We start from the raw sequence: 16,028 nt of genomic DNA, 5'->3' as shown, positions 1-16,028 counted from the left end.
TCGGCCCATTGAGCCAGACGATCGTCCACTGCCAGTGGACGCTCTGGATTCTGGAACTACGACCAGAAAAGCCTTTCCACTTCGCGATCTTCTTGATCTCGAAAGTATTCGGTCGCATCAGCAGCACTCGCTGCCAAATCCAGATAGGTGTCCTCCGCACTCCACATCCGGTCCAACGGAGCAAACTTCGGATCACAAAACTTCCTCCGCAGCATAAAGGGCTTTCCAGCCGCAATCTGTCCGGCCTGACGCAGCTCCTGCTTTGCAGCTCTCATCGCAGAGCGAGCGTCCTTGGCATCAGCAACGGCCTTCTCTAAGTCCGTCTGTCTCGCCCGGTCTTCTTTCTCAAGAAACTTGCAACGGTCAGCAGCACTTTTTAACTTCACGGCCATCACGGCCATCTCCTTCTTGCTTCGGCAGTGAGCAGCCTATTCGGCTCTCAGCTCTTCAAGGGCCTTCTCGGCAGCCGCATCACTTTTCCTAGCTTGTTCCTTAGCTCGGGAAAGTTCCGCCCGAAGACTCTCCATGGCGGCCGCACCATCTGCGTCAAGCACACACATTGTAAGATACTGGCATAAAGCTCCTCTTACCAGATGCCGCCCGAGGAATTGCATACCTTGAGCCTCACCAAGCCGCTCGTTGACGAGCGCGATGTCGGCATCTGCCACATCAAGTTGCCGCTTTAGTTCGGCAAAATCATCAGTTCGACTTGATTCTGGACACTTCGCCACCTATATACAAAGGCGACATTTTAGACCTGGGATTATGATCCTCTGCGCGCCGTCAAGTTTGACAACGCACAGAGTCTCAGGGGCTACTATCTACACAGGGCGCATCTTGTTTGTGCGCAACTGACAAAGAAGTACATTATCAAACGTACCTCAAAACCCGTCAGCAAACTTCTGACGGCCTCATGCAATCCGCTTTCCGCGGACGAAATCCTTCCAATCACCATACCCATCAATGCACGGTGCTCCTCTGAGACAGAAGCTCGCCCCAGCAGAATCATCAGCTCCTCCGACCGCGCATCGGACGGTGCTGGACTCGTCCTATGACCTCCATCGAAGGCCAGACGCGGAGAACCTTGGGGGTACATATGGCTACCTTCCACCCCTGCCGGATTCGGAGAAACCCTATGCGACGACACCTCAGGGTCGCCTGCCTCGCCAGGCGGTACGGCAGGGGGAGGCGTTCCACTCTCCATCATCTCTGGAAGAAGATCCTCCAAAGACGAGCTCTGCTGAGAAGGGCTGAGGTCCGAGCTACAAAGTAAAATTTCAGTTAATCCTCTCAGATAAAAGGCAAGGATTTCTCTCATCCCTCTAAAGGAAAATCTTTCTCTACTTACGGCTCGCTGGAGGGCTGATCCCTTTGAGGGCGTAGTTCAGCCGAGGATCTCCCCGGCGTCGGACCCTCCGACGAGGACTTTTTCCCCCGCTTTGAGGCCATGGTCTCCGGGTCATCAGAGGCGGCCCTCTTCTTCCCCTTAGGAGAAGAATTGTCGGTTCTTCCCTTCAGAGCAGCCTCCTTCAAGGAGGCCATAGTTTCCTTGTCCTCCCCCTCACTTCCCTCCAAAGGCACAATCTTCAACATCCTGACTAGCACGGGATCCGGCCTGGTCTCAGGAAGGGGATCCGGACACCTGATCAGCTTTACCTTCGCTATCCACTCCTGTTTAAAAGGACATCTCTTTTAGGGGCGAATTTATGATAATTTTACGGATAGCGAGTCCGGGCACAAGGTTACTTACTTGAGTATCCGGGCGATTGCAGCTTAAACCTGCGTCCTCGGTCAAATCCGGACACATTGCTTGTGATCCGAAGAACATTTTATACATCTCCACGGGTGTTGCGCCCATAAAATGCTGGAGAGCTCGTGGTCCCTCCGGATTAAACTCCCACAGACGAAGGGAGCGACATTTGCCAGGCAGTGTTCGGCGAATCAGCATGACCTGCGTCACCTTGACCAGGTTGAGGTCTCTTTCTAAGAGATCCCTAATGCGGCCCTGCAACAAGGGCACGTCTTTGGATAACCCCCAATCTAATCCTTTGTTGATCCATGACGCTAGCCGTGGTGGGGGACCCAAGCGAAAGGCAGGAGGCGCCACCCACTTGGCGCTCCTGGGAGCGGTGATATAGAACCACTCTCATTGCCACAAGCCGAGCTCCTCTTGAAAGGAGCCCTCGGGCCATGGAGCATCAGCATTCTTACTTATGACAGCGCCTCCGCACTCTGCGTGCCGTCCCTCGATCATCTTCGGCTCCACTCAAAAGTCTTGAGCCATAATCCGAAGTGAGGAGTAACATGGAGGAATGCTTCACACACAACGATGAATAAGGAAATGTGGAGGATGGACTCCGGAGCTAAGTCATGAAATTCCAGCCAATAATAGAACATCAGCCCCCTCACGAAGGGATCCATCGGGAAGCCTAACCCCCGAAGGAAGTGAGACTTGAACACTACGCTCTCACCGGGCTGGGGACTGGGAATGGCCTGCCTTTGAGCGGGCAACCTATGAAAAATTTCGGCGGTCAAGAACTTAGCCTCTCTCAACTTTAGCACGTCCTCCTCCGTGGCATCCATCGGCCTTGATGGTCGGAACCGGACATTGTCGAAGGTCCAAAGCACATGGAATCTGGAGCCTAGGGTGTTGGAACTCGAAGCGACGAGCGAACTTGTTTTGAGATTGGAGAAAAGGAGTAAGGCCTTGGTCTCTTTATAAGAGGTTGAATACCAGGAGCCCTCCCCGTGACCATTTGGGACTCGCCTTTAATCGAGAAGACATGCTAACGGGCACGATTGGGTTACCCACGTCTGTATTGATGAGAATCCCGTAAATAAAGGGGACACGATCTCTTCTTTGACAAGATGTGCCAAGGAAACTGCCTCGCAAAACACACTGAGGTGGAAAAGTGAAAACGATTCGAATAAAGGCTTGGCCGTAGTGTGATGTCACGCTGCGGAATACGTCAGCGGATTAAATTTGTGTTAATATTATTTTCTCTCTGTGGCAATATGTGGAAACTTATTTTGCAGAGCCATACACTACTCTTGGTGTTTACAAACTTTTATGAAGAATTTGGAGGAGGAACCCGCCTTGCAATGCCGGAGACAATCTACGCGCCGGACTCGTCGTCATTGAAGCCTGGTTCAGGGGCTACTGAGGGAGTCCTGGATTAGGGGGTGTTCGGGTAGCCGGACTATACCTTCAGCCGGACTCCAGGACTATGAAGATACAAGATTGAAGACTTCGTCCCGTGTCCGGATGGGACTTTCCTTGGCGTGGAAGGTAAGCTTGGCGATGCGGATATTCAAGATCTCCTACCATTGTAACCGACTTTGTGTAACCCTAACCCTCTCCGATGTCTATATAAACCGGAGGGTTTTAGTCCGTAGGACAACTTCATCATACAACAATCATACCATAGGCTAGCTTCTAGGGTTTAGCCTCCTTGATCTCGTGGTAGATCTACTCTTGTACTACCCATATCATCAATATTAATCAAGCAGGACGTAGGGTTTTACCTCCATCAAGAGGGCCCGAACCTGGGTAAAACATCGTGTTCCTTGCCTCCTGTTACCATCCGGCCTAGACGCACAGTTCGGGACCCCCTACCTGAGATCCGCCGGTTTTGACACCGACAACTCCTTCCAGTGATCGCTATGCAATGCATGTGTCCGTAGACATGACAGCTTGTCCATGGAATTTCAACTATGGCGACCATCACATTTCATCCACTGCCACTCACGATTCCCACGACGCCGCTCCAACCCACGGCACCACGTCCCCCGACGTGCGCCTCACCCCTCTCGGCCGCACCGCCCCTCTGCCTGTGTGTGCATGACATGTGGGCCACCTTAAATGCGGCAAGCATCAAGTTTCTACCACAGCCACACACAATTCCCACGACGCCACACAAACCCATGACACCACACGTCCCCGACCTGCGGCTCACCCCTCTCGGCCCCACTGCCCCTCTGCCTTCGGGAGCATTACATGTGGACCAACCACCTATCGGGTCCACATGTTATTGACTCAAAGGCAGGTGTAGTAAGGCGCTGAAGCTCAGTCCCAAGGGCCCTGAGAGGGAAATGTAACTCCTATGCCAGGCTGGTGCTACAGCTGCACGAACTCGTGCCAAACTCGAGATTTGTTTCTTTACTATACATGTACGCAACGATTTAATGGACATTGTAATGTCAACATGTGATGGGGAGCTCTAAATTTGAATTTGAAACTTATAAAACGAAAAGATTCAAAACAAATAAACCGGGAGAGAGGGAGTATATCGTAGGATGTGTCCCATATGAAACAAGTCCCCTGGTTTGTCACCGCGAGGATGCGGTTAGAAAGGAGCACAACGTCTTCGTACTCGTATGGCAACAAATCGGCCGCAGACAACATGGTCCACCTTTGACCGCCATGTGCAAGGTTCGTGCTATCCTATTCAATCTCATTGTGGTTCCATCGTACCAATTCATGTGGTGGCCCGTTGCATGGTTGATCCCAATGTTGGACAAAGGTTCTACGGGAATGGTGTCACCATTGTAAATGATGTGCAAATTGATGTTGGTATCCTCCCGTACATATGCAAGCCAATCTCCACTCGCACCGAGCCTAACCTGTGAAACAGTGGGTAGGGGGAGAATTAGGAAATGGACACGGAAGTAGTCTTTAGAATGCATTTACTACGTGATCAAACTCATCTTACCTGCTCATCGGAGGAAATCCGAGTGCCCCTCAACGTCGGCATCTCAAGGGGCGTCAACTTGCACATACGACCACACCGCACTAGAGAGACCCCCAAGGAAACATCCTCGTGCGTTCCACGGAACATCAAGATGCATTTGTATGAGTAGTTTATCTTGTGAGAGAAAAGAATGAACGAGGGAAGGCCTCTAGAGATAGAGATAGACACTACTACTACCAATGTGCTGGCCCGTGCATTGCAATGGATCCAAAGTAGTAGAATAATACTTGTTCACGTGCTTGAAATATAAACACTCTAGTTTTGATATACATGTGTCAACAGACATGACAACTTGTCCATGGAAGTTGAACCACGACGACCATCACGTTTCTTGTTTCTACCACTTCCACACCCACACATGATTCCCACGATGCCGCTCCAACCCTACCTATAAGCACGACGTCCCCATGCGCCTCATCCCTCTCGGCCCCATCGCTCCTCTGCCTTTGTGTGCATGACATGCGGGCCAGCTAAACTGCGGTGACCATCAACTTTCTACCAAGCCACACCGGATTGGACGCGGTTTGCCTGCTCCGATCCGTACTCCCGCACCATCGAATTTTCATCTAGCGGCTGTGACACATTTCGTCCCGGGCATCAATCCTCAGCTGGAGTACTTCTGTACTACAGGTAGTACCCACCGGTGTGGCCATCTACGCCTCGTAACGCCCCGACGCCCAGCTGTGGCACCCGTGTAAATCATTTTGACTGCCGATGGTTTTGAAGAAGCGGAATGCCCATAATGTGCCTTCCTGCATGCCACAGGCACGAACCACTTTTGTCCAACCCCTTGTGATGATCGCCCGCCCATCCTTCACCGCCTTCAGGATGACTTCTAGAGCATTATCATGGTAGCATGAATTATATACTTTAACCTTAGTTGCCTCCACTCCGATCATGTAGCTTGCAAGGTAATCATCAGTAAATAGCTTCGCAAACCACTGAAAAGAGAAAAATATCAGATACTGAGGTCTAATTGAGTAACTTGTTGTGGCAGGGGGAAAAGGCAACACATTACTTACCATCCTAAAGTTCACTGTTGTCTTTGACAAAGTGTAAATAAAAAGCTTAATTCCAATCACCCGTTTCTTTCGCCTAACAATCTTTCTTAGTTTCCTCAGTTGACGCTTGTTCATGAATATCTCATTGCCCCATATGCAAAAGGGATTGAAGCATGGATCGGTACCCCTCATATATGTACCTACAAGAAACCTATAAATGTTAGAAGCTAAACTGAGATTGCACAAATGATGTAAAATAAAACTACTATGTTCCTAAGTACAAGTTTTTTTTTGAGATTTCAATATGAACTACATACGGATGTATATACAATTATAGATATAGTTTAGATTATAATCTAGATTCACTCATTTTTCTCCTTATGTAGTCTATATTGGAATCTCTAAAAATACTTATATTTAGGAATAGATGGTGTATAAGACATGGGATGCAGCTAACCTCGACGGCAAACAACAGCATCACCCATTGTAGCCCTATGTAAGTACATGGAAAGCCAATGTTAATTACAACAGGGTTAACATCCACCAAAAATAGCAAATGGTAATAAAACGGCAGCATCTGTAGTGATATCTTCATTTCGAAAGAGTAGCACGGTAGCAAAGGGACGGATTAAAAAATGGATACAACTGTTAATTGCAACAGGCTTAACAACATCCTAATTCATGTTTTGTAAGTTTGTAGCCATTGAAATACAACTCTTTAAAAATGGATACAACTGTTAATTGCAATAGGCTTAATGGCCATTTAAACCGGTACTGATAAAAATGCAATTGGCAGAGTTAAACATCACAGGGCAGGTGCGGCTAGAGTATATAATGGGCCAATTGTCTATAAAAAGGTAGGGAAAATAGCTCAAACGTGTTAGGCATGTTTACTACAACATGCTTAATACATCGACAATACAAAACATAGCCATTAATTGCAACTGGTATTGGTAATATTGAACTAGTGGGTACATACTTGGTAAGTCCTGAGAGGTAGTTGCTGGGGCACTTCATCTTGGCCAGAGCCCGCCCAAAGTCAGCGGCGGCGGAGGCGGGCTATTCCTCCGGGTTGAAGCATGGATCAATGCCACTGACATGTGTACCTACATGCAACCAGTAAATGGTAGAAGTTAAACTGCAATTGCACAAATTATGTGAAATACTGTAAGACATGGGATGCAGCTAACCTTGACAACAAACAACAGCATCGGCCGTTATGACCCTGCGTAAGTACATGGACAAGCATGTTAAGTACAACAGGCTTAGCATCCACCAAAAATAGCAAATGGGGCAGCATCTCTAGTATATCTTCATTGCGGTTAATAGCATGGTAGCAAATGGACAGATTAAAAAATGGATACAACTGTTAATTGCAACAGGCTTAACAACATCCTAAGTCATGTTTTGTAAGTTTGTAGCCATTGAAATGCAACTATTTAAAAATGGATTCAACTGTTAATTGCAACATGCTTAATAGACATTGAAACCGGTACTGATAAAAATGCAATTAGCATAATTAAACATCACAAGGCAGGTGCTGCCAGAGCAGAGAATGGCCCAGATGTCTATAAAAAGGTAGGGAAAGTAGCAAAAATGTGTTAGGCATGTTTACTAGAACATGCTTAATACATCGACTGTACAGAACATAGACATTAATTGCAACTGGTATTGGTAAGATTGAACTGGTGAGTACATACTTGGTAAGTCCTGAGAGGTAGTTGCTGGGGCACTTCATCTTGGCCAGAGCTCGCCCAAAGTTAGCACGGCGGAGGCGAGCTGTTCCTCCGGGTCAAAGCGTAGATCAGTGCCACTGACATGTGTACCTACAGGCAACCAGTAAATGGGTAGAAGTTAAACTGCAATTGCACAAATTACGTGAAATACTGTAAGACATGGGATGCAGCTCACCTCGACGGCAAACAAAAGCATCGGCCATTATGACCCTGCGTAAGTACATGGACAGGCATGTTAAGTGCAACATGATTAGCATCCACTAAAAATAGCAAATGGGAAGCATCTCTAGTGATACCCTGAGTCATGTATTGTAAGTTTGTTGCTGGTATTGGCGAAATTGAGTTGGACATGCTAATATTTGAACATCACACAGTGTGTAGTACTGAAATAAACAAGGCACGAACATGCTTAATACATCAACCATACAAATCATAGCCGTTGCAAGTGGTATTGGTAAGATTTAGCTGGTCAGATCTGACATGTTAAGTCCTGGGGGTAGTTGCTGGGGGACTTCATCTGGGCCAGAGCCTGCACCATGTCGGCGGCTGCGGCGGAGGCGAGGTGTTCCTCTGGGTCAACACGCACAGCAGCCATCGCGCCATGGACCGCCATCAGCTCCTGGCGGGGGGGGGGGGGGGGGGTTGGAGGCATGAGGATGTTTCGCAGGCGCCATTTAAGCAATCAGGCCGGGGACGTGATAGAGATCGGTGGGTTACCTGACTGGATCCGAGCAGGACGTAGATGTGGTTGAAGCTGTGGTTGCGGCGGGGGCGGGGGGGGGGGGGGGGTTGAGATGCCGGTAGGGGGAGGCGCGAGGGAGGGGGGATTACTACTAGGGAAAACCCTAGTAGTAGCGCGGGTTTAATGCCTACTAGTAGCATGGGACACCGCGCTACTAGTAAGGCGCTACAGCTATTCCTTAGCAGTAGCGCGTGCGACACACGCTACTGCTAAGACATATAACCGCAGCGTGTGTTCACTCCCGCGCTACTTCTAATCTAGCTAGTAGTAGCATGTTTACTCTCCATCGCTACTAGTATTCTTTTTTAATTTTTTTAATTTTTAGTGTATTTATACGCCGTTATACAAATTTTGGTACAATACCAATTATGAGGTTGTTATATCATTATGTCCATAACAGAGTGTCAAATGAAGGTGGATTAGGTTCAAGTGGAGGCAACATGTGGTGCATGTCAAAAGTATACTACTAATACAAACTTGATCTAGTTTGGACTAGTAGTACTTTCGATGTGCACCACATGTTGCCTCCACTTGAATCTAATCCGCCAACACAAGCTATTTAATCATCATAGTCATAGTGTAGCATATCGTCATCTTCAAACTCATTCTAGCTAGCTAATCACCACCAACACTAGCTGCGGTAGCTATCTAATCACCACCAACACTAGCTAATAATAACCATCATAGTCATTCCCACCAACACTAGCTATTTAATCATCATAGTCATAGTGTAGCACATCATCATCTTCAAACTCATTACTAGCTAGCTAATCACTCCTGCTGCTCTCCCTCAGGTAAAATAGCATAAAACATGTGTAGCACTCCTACTTCATCATGTTGGAGCATGCAGATGAACGTGTCTCCTAATCGTGGGCTGCGCTTCTGATTGCTGCCCCTAGTACTTCTCTACGACCGTCCAACTCCAGTCTTTCACTATCAAGCATTCCTCGCTTTTAGAAATCCTGAATGCACTAAAGTGCATTGTAGGATATCTTGGACGTAAGCTAATCATTCTCATGCGACCTTTAATCTCGATCTAATGAGGCACAACATTCATCTAGAGTCCCTGTTGAAGAACATCGTATAGTAACATAATTAGCAATGAAGTTTAGCTTAAAAAATAATGTATGCAAAAGATGCACTGAGGACTATTAGTAAAAATCTTACCATCTTTCCTAAATAGATGTGACCATAGTTCAATACGATCACTATTGGTCGCACATTTTGAGTACTAAGATTTTTAAGTCCAGGAAAATAATTTGTCTTGATAGCATCAAGATCCTCAAGCCATGAAACATAATGACTTATCTCCTTGCAATTTAGTTCAGCCCCGGGACAGTGGATGGTCATGTCTACCAAGCGCCGGACAAGTTTACTTGAATGGAAATAAGTTGTCAATAGAAATTAGTTGTCAACTATTTCTGAATAAACAATATCGAAGACATAAATATGGTTGAGAAACTCACATAATGGTATAACTGGAGGCGTCTGCACATCGACCCAGATGTTGATATTACCTTCAATATCATCTTCCGGAGGAATATCAAAGGTGATAACCATATCAGGCTCAAATGCATAAGTCTTACATAGTGCTTGCCAAGTTTTGCATTCAAAATAGGTGTAGGTGTCTGCGTTGTATAATTTTGCGTGGAAAGTATAACCATGCTCGGTCTTCAAGTAAAATCTCTTAACCTCCATAGTAGTTTTCATAGGACTGAAACCTATCTTATCCAATACAAAAACTCTTGCATGGCAGGGGATACACTAGTAGAATAGTAAAAAAAAATTAAATTATAAGTTGAAGCAAATGAAGCCAATGTCATTCTTAATTACGAAAAAAGACTTGTCATTGTGACTTACTGTATCCACTTCGAAGTTCTCGTCCAGCTTGATGCTGAAGCGCCTATCATCATCTAGGAAGATTCTGTCACATAGGCTGCGCTCATCTTCGAAGTATTCGCAAATACCGAAACCATTTTCGTCGTCAGACATTTGCTATGTTCATAGTTGAAACATTAATTGAAAATCGATCGATGGCAACTACCAGGATACTCAACACATAAATCCGGGGCACTCGATATTTCCTACATATTTTGGCACAAGTCATGCCAATATTCACGGAAAAATCCGGCATGACCTTTGCTAAAATAGGACATATCAAGCGCCTGAAATTTGCTGGAACGGAAATGAATCAACACTCCGACAAAACATAGGCCACTCGGAGGTGTAACCTGCAAACATGACCGGCCACATGGGCAAGCACATATCCTATTTGAGCAACACAAGATATACATTTCAAAATATCTTATAGGACTCATATTGACATGAGCATTCAATAAGCAAAACCAAATCGTAAAATAAATAAGTATTCAAATTAGCATGCAATCAATAAGCAAAAGTAAATCATCTCTTGTGTCCGTACATCGTCGAATATTATCACTAATACATCCCGAATAGTATCATACATATAACATCACTAATACAACTAAAACCCTAGCGAACGACGGGTATCGGCGCGGGCGGTGGACACCCAAAGAGAAGGAACCATCACAGGATCATAGCTCCAGTGAGACCCCTAGAGAACCTGCCAGGTATTGGAGAACCTGTGCTCCAACGCAAACAAGTAGCGACGGACCTGCGCTTCCTCCTCGCTGACACGGTGACGTACCACCTCCGCGGGGTCCTCGAGCCTCTGGACCATCACTGGCCCACGCGACCGCCACCAAAGAAGGTTCGGGTCAATGACGGGCTGACTCCTCACCAAGCTGTGCCCCCCGGTAGGTAGCGCCTCCTAGTACCAGCCTGGCGGAGCCCAGTCCTGGACATGGCCCATCTGGTCAAGCAGGTGTCCTCCGCCGAGTCGACGATGAGGATGCGGGATAGGCATTGTCGACGTCGATGCGGGAATAATTGCTTTAACTAAAAAATAACAACAAATGTGACATATTCAACTAGTTCTATTAATTCAACTAGTTCTTACTAAAAATAAACTTACTATAAATAAAAATAAACTAGTACCTAATTAGTACCTAGTTCTTACTAACTAATTAGTACCTAGGAACTACTGCCCTAATTACCATCTAATTTTATGAACCTAGGGGTGGAAAGTGGTAGCGGATAATCCAAAATATCCGATATTCGTATTCGATCGATTATTCCTATTATCCAACTTATAAGTCAAATAAGTGGCCAAATTTTACTCGTTTTATGATTAATCTATTTATCATTGACTTATTGTATGTGACAAGTTGAATAGTTCATGCCACATAGCTATTGACTAATACACTTAAGCAATATTCGTTATTATTCGTATCCGTTCCGAATCAAGAAAACATCCAAGCCGCATCCGTATCCGATAACATCCATATTCGCATTCGTAATCCTTTTGTAAATATGAAAACAGAAGTGGTAAGAGCACTATCTGATCCGCATCCGATTCATCTCCACCCCTAGATGAACCCTAACTAATTTGATGCAATTAAAATTTGAAGAACCCTAGGCAGAGGTAGGGGAGCGGGAGGAGTAGGCGTGCTCACCTCGGGTGCCTGCGACGAGGGAGGGGTAGGCGGCGTCGAGGTCAGGGTCGAGGTCAGGGCTCGGGCGCACGGCGGAGGGCGGCGTCAAGGTCGGGGCGGCGTCGAGGTCAGGGTCAGGGGTGGCGTCGAATCCGGGGTCGGGGCGGTGTCGAGGGTGTGCGGAGAGTGACGGGAGAGCGCGCGACGGCCGACGGGCGACGGCGGCGGCGACAGTGGAGGAGTTGGGATTTGGGGAAAGTGGCCGTGGGGAAGAACGAAATGCGCGGTTAAGTCAAAAGTAGTAGTAGCGTGTTCCAGGAAGTGCGCTACTGTTAAGTTAGCTATAGCGCGTTCCCGAATATGCGCTACTGCTATTCCTTTCTCTTTTTCCATTTATTTTTCTTTACATTTCTTTTTCCTTTCTCCTTTTTCTATTTCTTTCATTTTCATTTACTTTTCTATTTGCTTTTGTTTTAATTTTATTTCCTTTAGCAGTAGTGCCTTTCTGCGTAAACGCGCTGCTCGCAGTAGATCGCTACTACTATGTGTAGCCTATCGGCTTAGCAGTGGGAATTTTAGTAGTAGCGCTTTTATCTTCAGGTGCGCTACTGCTACAACTGTATCTGTATAGCTGTTTACGGCAACGCGCTACTGCTACTTAGCACTAGCGTGCTTTTTTAACACGCGCTACTGCTAAAGTTCTGTGTATAAGGTTTTCCCTAGTAATGGATACTGAGGGGAAGGGGATGTAGTTGGAGGAATAAATTCTGAAATCGCGCGGCTAATGAATATTTCGGTGCGAAATTTGAAACTTGGGCAGGGGAAACACACAGCACAGACAAATCACGTAAAATACTCGTGTGTGAGAAAAAAGAAAGTTGGCAGATCCCGTCTACAAAAAAATGTACACGTGTACTTGATTTTTTCGGTCAATGGTATGCCTGGTTCATCCAGGAGTTAAACCAGCACATTCGACGCCAGGAGAACCAGATGTGTGCAGGCATGGCAGATTTGAAGAAAGCAATGACAAGGATCACGAAACTGGAGGAAGAACTCAAGGCCACACGCGAAGATTATGAGGTGGAAATTGTCGTACTAGTAGAGAAGAATGACGAACTGACGAGGAAGCTAGGAGTTTTCATGGGGAATCCTGCGCCAGGAGGAGAAGATGATAGTTCCACTTGCCCGGAGAACTATATCATCATTGACGACACTGATTCGGACCCTGACGATAGCGATGATGACTATGTTGATGAAGCTGGAGCAGATATCATGGAGTCTTCGACCGAGCAATTTTTCTAGTAGACCACCATATCAGTAGTAGTATTCCACCATGTATATAGTATAGTCCAAGCACTTTTGTAACGGTAGTTCTAGACCGATTGTATGCCCTTATTTGATTGATTGAGTGATATGTTTGTGAATTGTCTCATGTGCATATGGGTAGTGTTTTCCCCCTAGACCTCATTCTATTCTGTTTTCTCATCTTTTCTAAACCCAGCAGATGCCTCCGAGACGCGACAATGGATTTGCTTTCCCACCGGAGCTCAGTCAGTTGATCCAGCAGCAGAATGCTTTGATGCAGATACTAGTCTAGAATCAAAACCAGGGGAACAACAACAACAACCCACCACCACCACCACCAGTTAAATCACTTAGCCCGTTTTCTTAGGCTGAATCCGTCGGTGTTCTCTAGTAGCACCGAGCTGATTGTTGCAGATGATTGGCTCCGCAAGATTTATAGGGAGTTGACTACTGCAGGATGCATAGATGCGGAGAGAGTGCGTTTCGCCGCACATCAACTTGATGGACCCGCAGCATCATGGTGGGAGAATTTCATAGTCACTTACCCTATTGACACTATGACATGGGACCAGTTCCAGCAGGCTTTTCGCACTGCCCATGTATCAGCAGGAGCTATGGCCATGAAGAAGCGTGAGTTTCGCAACTTACGCCAAGGAGGGAGCACTGTTGGCAAATATGTGGATGAGTTTAGTAAGTTAGCACGTTATGCCCTAGATGACGTTACTACAGATGCAGCTAAGAAGGAGAAGTTTTTGGAAGGACTGAATGATGAGCTGAGCATGCAGTTGATGGTGGCAAATTTCAATAACTACCAGGAGTTGGTGGATAGAGCTCTCATGCTTGAAGGGTAGCAGCAGCAGATTGATAGCCGCAAGAGGAAGCATGGACAAGGGAAGTATAACTCTGGAGCTCATCAGAGACCTCGTTTCACCCCGAACTCGGGAGGACTTGTTCATAACCATGGAGGCCACACTCATAATGGAGGAAGTACGCACAACCATAGTGGCCCCAAGAATGGGAATGGTAATGAAGGGAGTAGCGGACAGAACCGTTCCAACCGGCAACACCCGCCAAGAAGGATTTAATCCACGTGACATGCTACAAATGCCAAAAGACTGGACATTATGCCAATGAATGTCCTGAAGCCAAGAATGGAAATGGCAATGGAAGCTCTGGGAAGAAGCCCAACCCTTTCAACAGGGGACAAGTGAACCACGTTAACGTGGAGGAGGTTGAAGCTCAGCCAGATGCAGTAATAGGTAAGTTTTTGGTTAAGTCATTTACTGTAGTCGTACTTTTTGATACTAGTGCATCGCATTCATAAATATCAAGGGGATTTGTGGATAAGTATAAGTTGCCCACTAGAGTTCTTAAGACACCCATGCTAGTAACCTCACCCGGAGTAGAGTATATGGCAAGCCATGGATGTTTTTAGATGCCATTGACCATAGGTAGGCATGTTTTCCCCTCAGATCTGATAATATTGGAGTCGCAAGGTTTGGATGTGATACTGGGTATGGATAGGCTATCGATGTATGGAGGGAACATTGATTGCGCCAGTAAGACGATTTTGCTCACCACCCCAGAAGGGAGAAGGATTAAGTATGTATCCCGGCATGTGCCAAATAGGACTCAAGTAAATTCCTTATTAGGAGTTGTATAGGAGGAAGTACCAGTGGTGAAGGATTTCCTGGATGTATTTCCAGAAGAGTTGCCAGGCATGCCATCGGATAGAGACATTGAGTTTTTTATCGAGCTTTTGCCAGGCACAGGGCCAATATCTAAGAGACCGTATAGAATGCCCGCAAAGGATTTGGAAGAAATTAAGAAGCAGATTAAGGAGTTGCTGGATAAAGGTTATATTCCCCAAGTTCATCACCTTGGGGGTCACCAGTACTTCTAGTGGAGAAGAAGGATGGATCGTTAAGGATGGTTGTTGATTATCGAGGACTGAATGAGGTGACGATCAAGAATAAGTACCCACTGCCGATGATCAATGATTTGTTTGACCAGCTGCAAGGAGCTAAGGTGTTTTCCAAGATCGATTTGTGATCAGGGTACCACCAGCTGAGGATTCGAGGGCAAGATATACCTAAGACAACTTTTATCACAAGGTATGGGCTATATGAGTATACCGTTATGTCATTTGGCCTGACTAACGCACCTGCCTATTTCATGAACATGATGAACAAGGTGTTTATGGAGTTTTTGGATAAGTTCGTTCTGGTGTTCATTAATGATATTCTAGTCTACTCGAAGAATGAAGAAGAACATAGGGAGCACTTGCGTTTGGTACTTGGGAAGCTCAGAGAACATCACTTATACGCCAAGTTCAGCAAATGTGAGTTTTGGCTGAAGGAAGTTGGATTTCTTGGACATGTTATATCTGGAGAAGGAATAGCAGTAGACCCTACTAAAGTTGTCACTGTGACAAATTGGGAGTCACACACGTCAGTTGGAGAGATTCGGAGTTTTCTTGGACTCGCGGGATACTACTGGAGGTTCATTGAGAATTTCTCGAAGATTGCAAAGCCCATGATGGAGTTGTTGAAGAAGGACACCAAATTCAATTGGACTAAGGAATGTGAGGCCAGTTTTCAGGAATTGAAGAAATGTTTGGTTACATCACTAGTGTTGATTCTGCCATATCAACGCAAAGATTATGAAGTATGCTGCGATGCTTGATACGTCTCCAACGTATCTACTTTTCCAAACACTTTTGCCCTTGTTTTGGACTCTAACTTGCATGATTTGAATGGAACTAACCCGGACTGACGCTGTTTTCAGCAGAATTACCATGGTGTTATTTATGTGCAGGAGAAAACGTTCTCAGAATGACCTGAAACTTCATGGAGACACTTTTCAGAAAATAAGAAAAATACCTGCCAAAGACACTTTTCACGGAGTCACCTATTATGTGTTATGATCCGTTAACCCCGAAGTGACAATAATCGGGATACTTACCGGTGATGACCGTA

The 16,028-nt window shown here is 46.1% G+C and overlaps 1 pseudogene; it reads right to left on the bottom strand.

Moving 5' to 3' along the window:
- LOC125532823 (protein SOSEKI 5-like) overlaps positions 1–6,963 on the bottom strand; it is a 55,879-nt pseudogene extending 48,916 nt beyond the window's left edge.
- Positions 6,964–16,028: the final 9,065 nt, after the last annotated feature.

Source organism: Triticum urartu, chromosome 1A (genome assembly GCF_056163025.1).
Source record: "Triticum urartu cultivar PI428250 chromosome 1A, HENAU_Tu73, whole genome shotgun sequence".
NCBI lineage: Eukaryota > Viridiplantae > Streptophyta > Magnoliopsida > Poales > Poaceae > Triticum > Triticum urartu.
The sequence above is the reverse complement of the archived record's forward strand: the minus strand, read 5'-3'. Positions and strand labels throughout refer to the sequence as shown.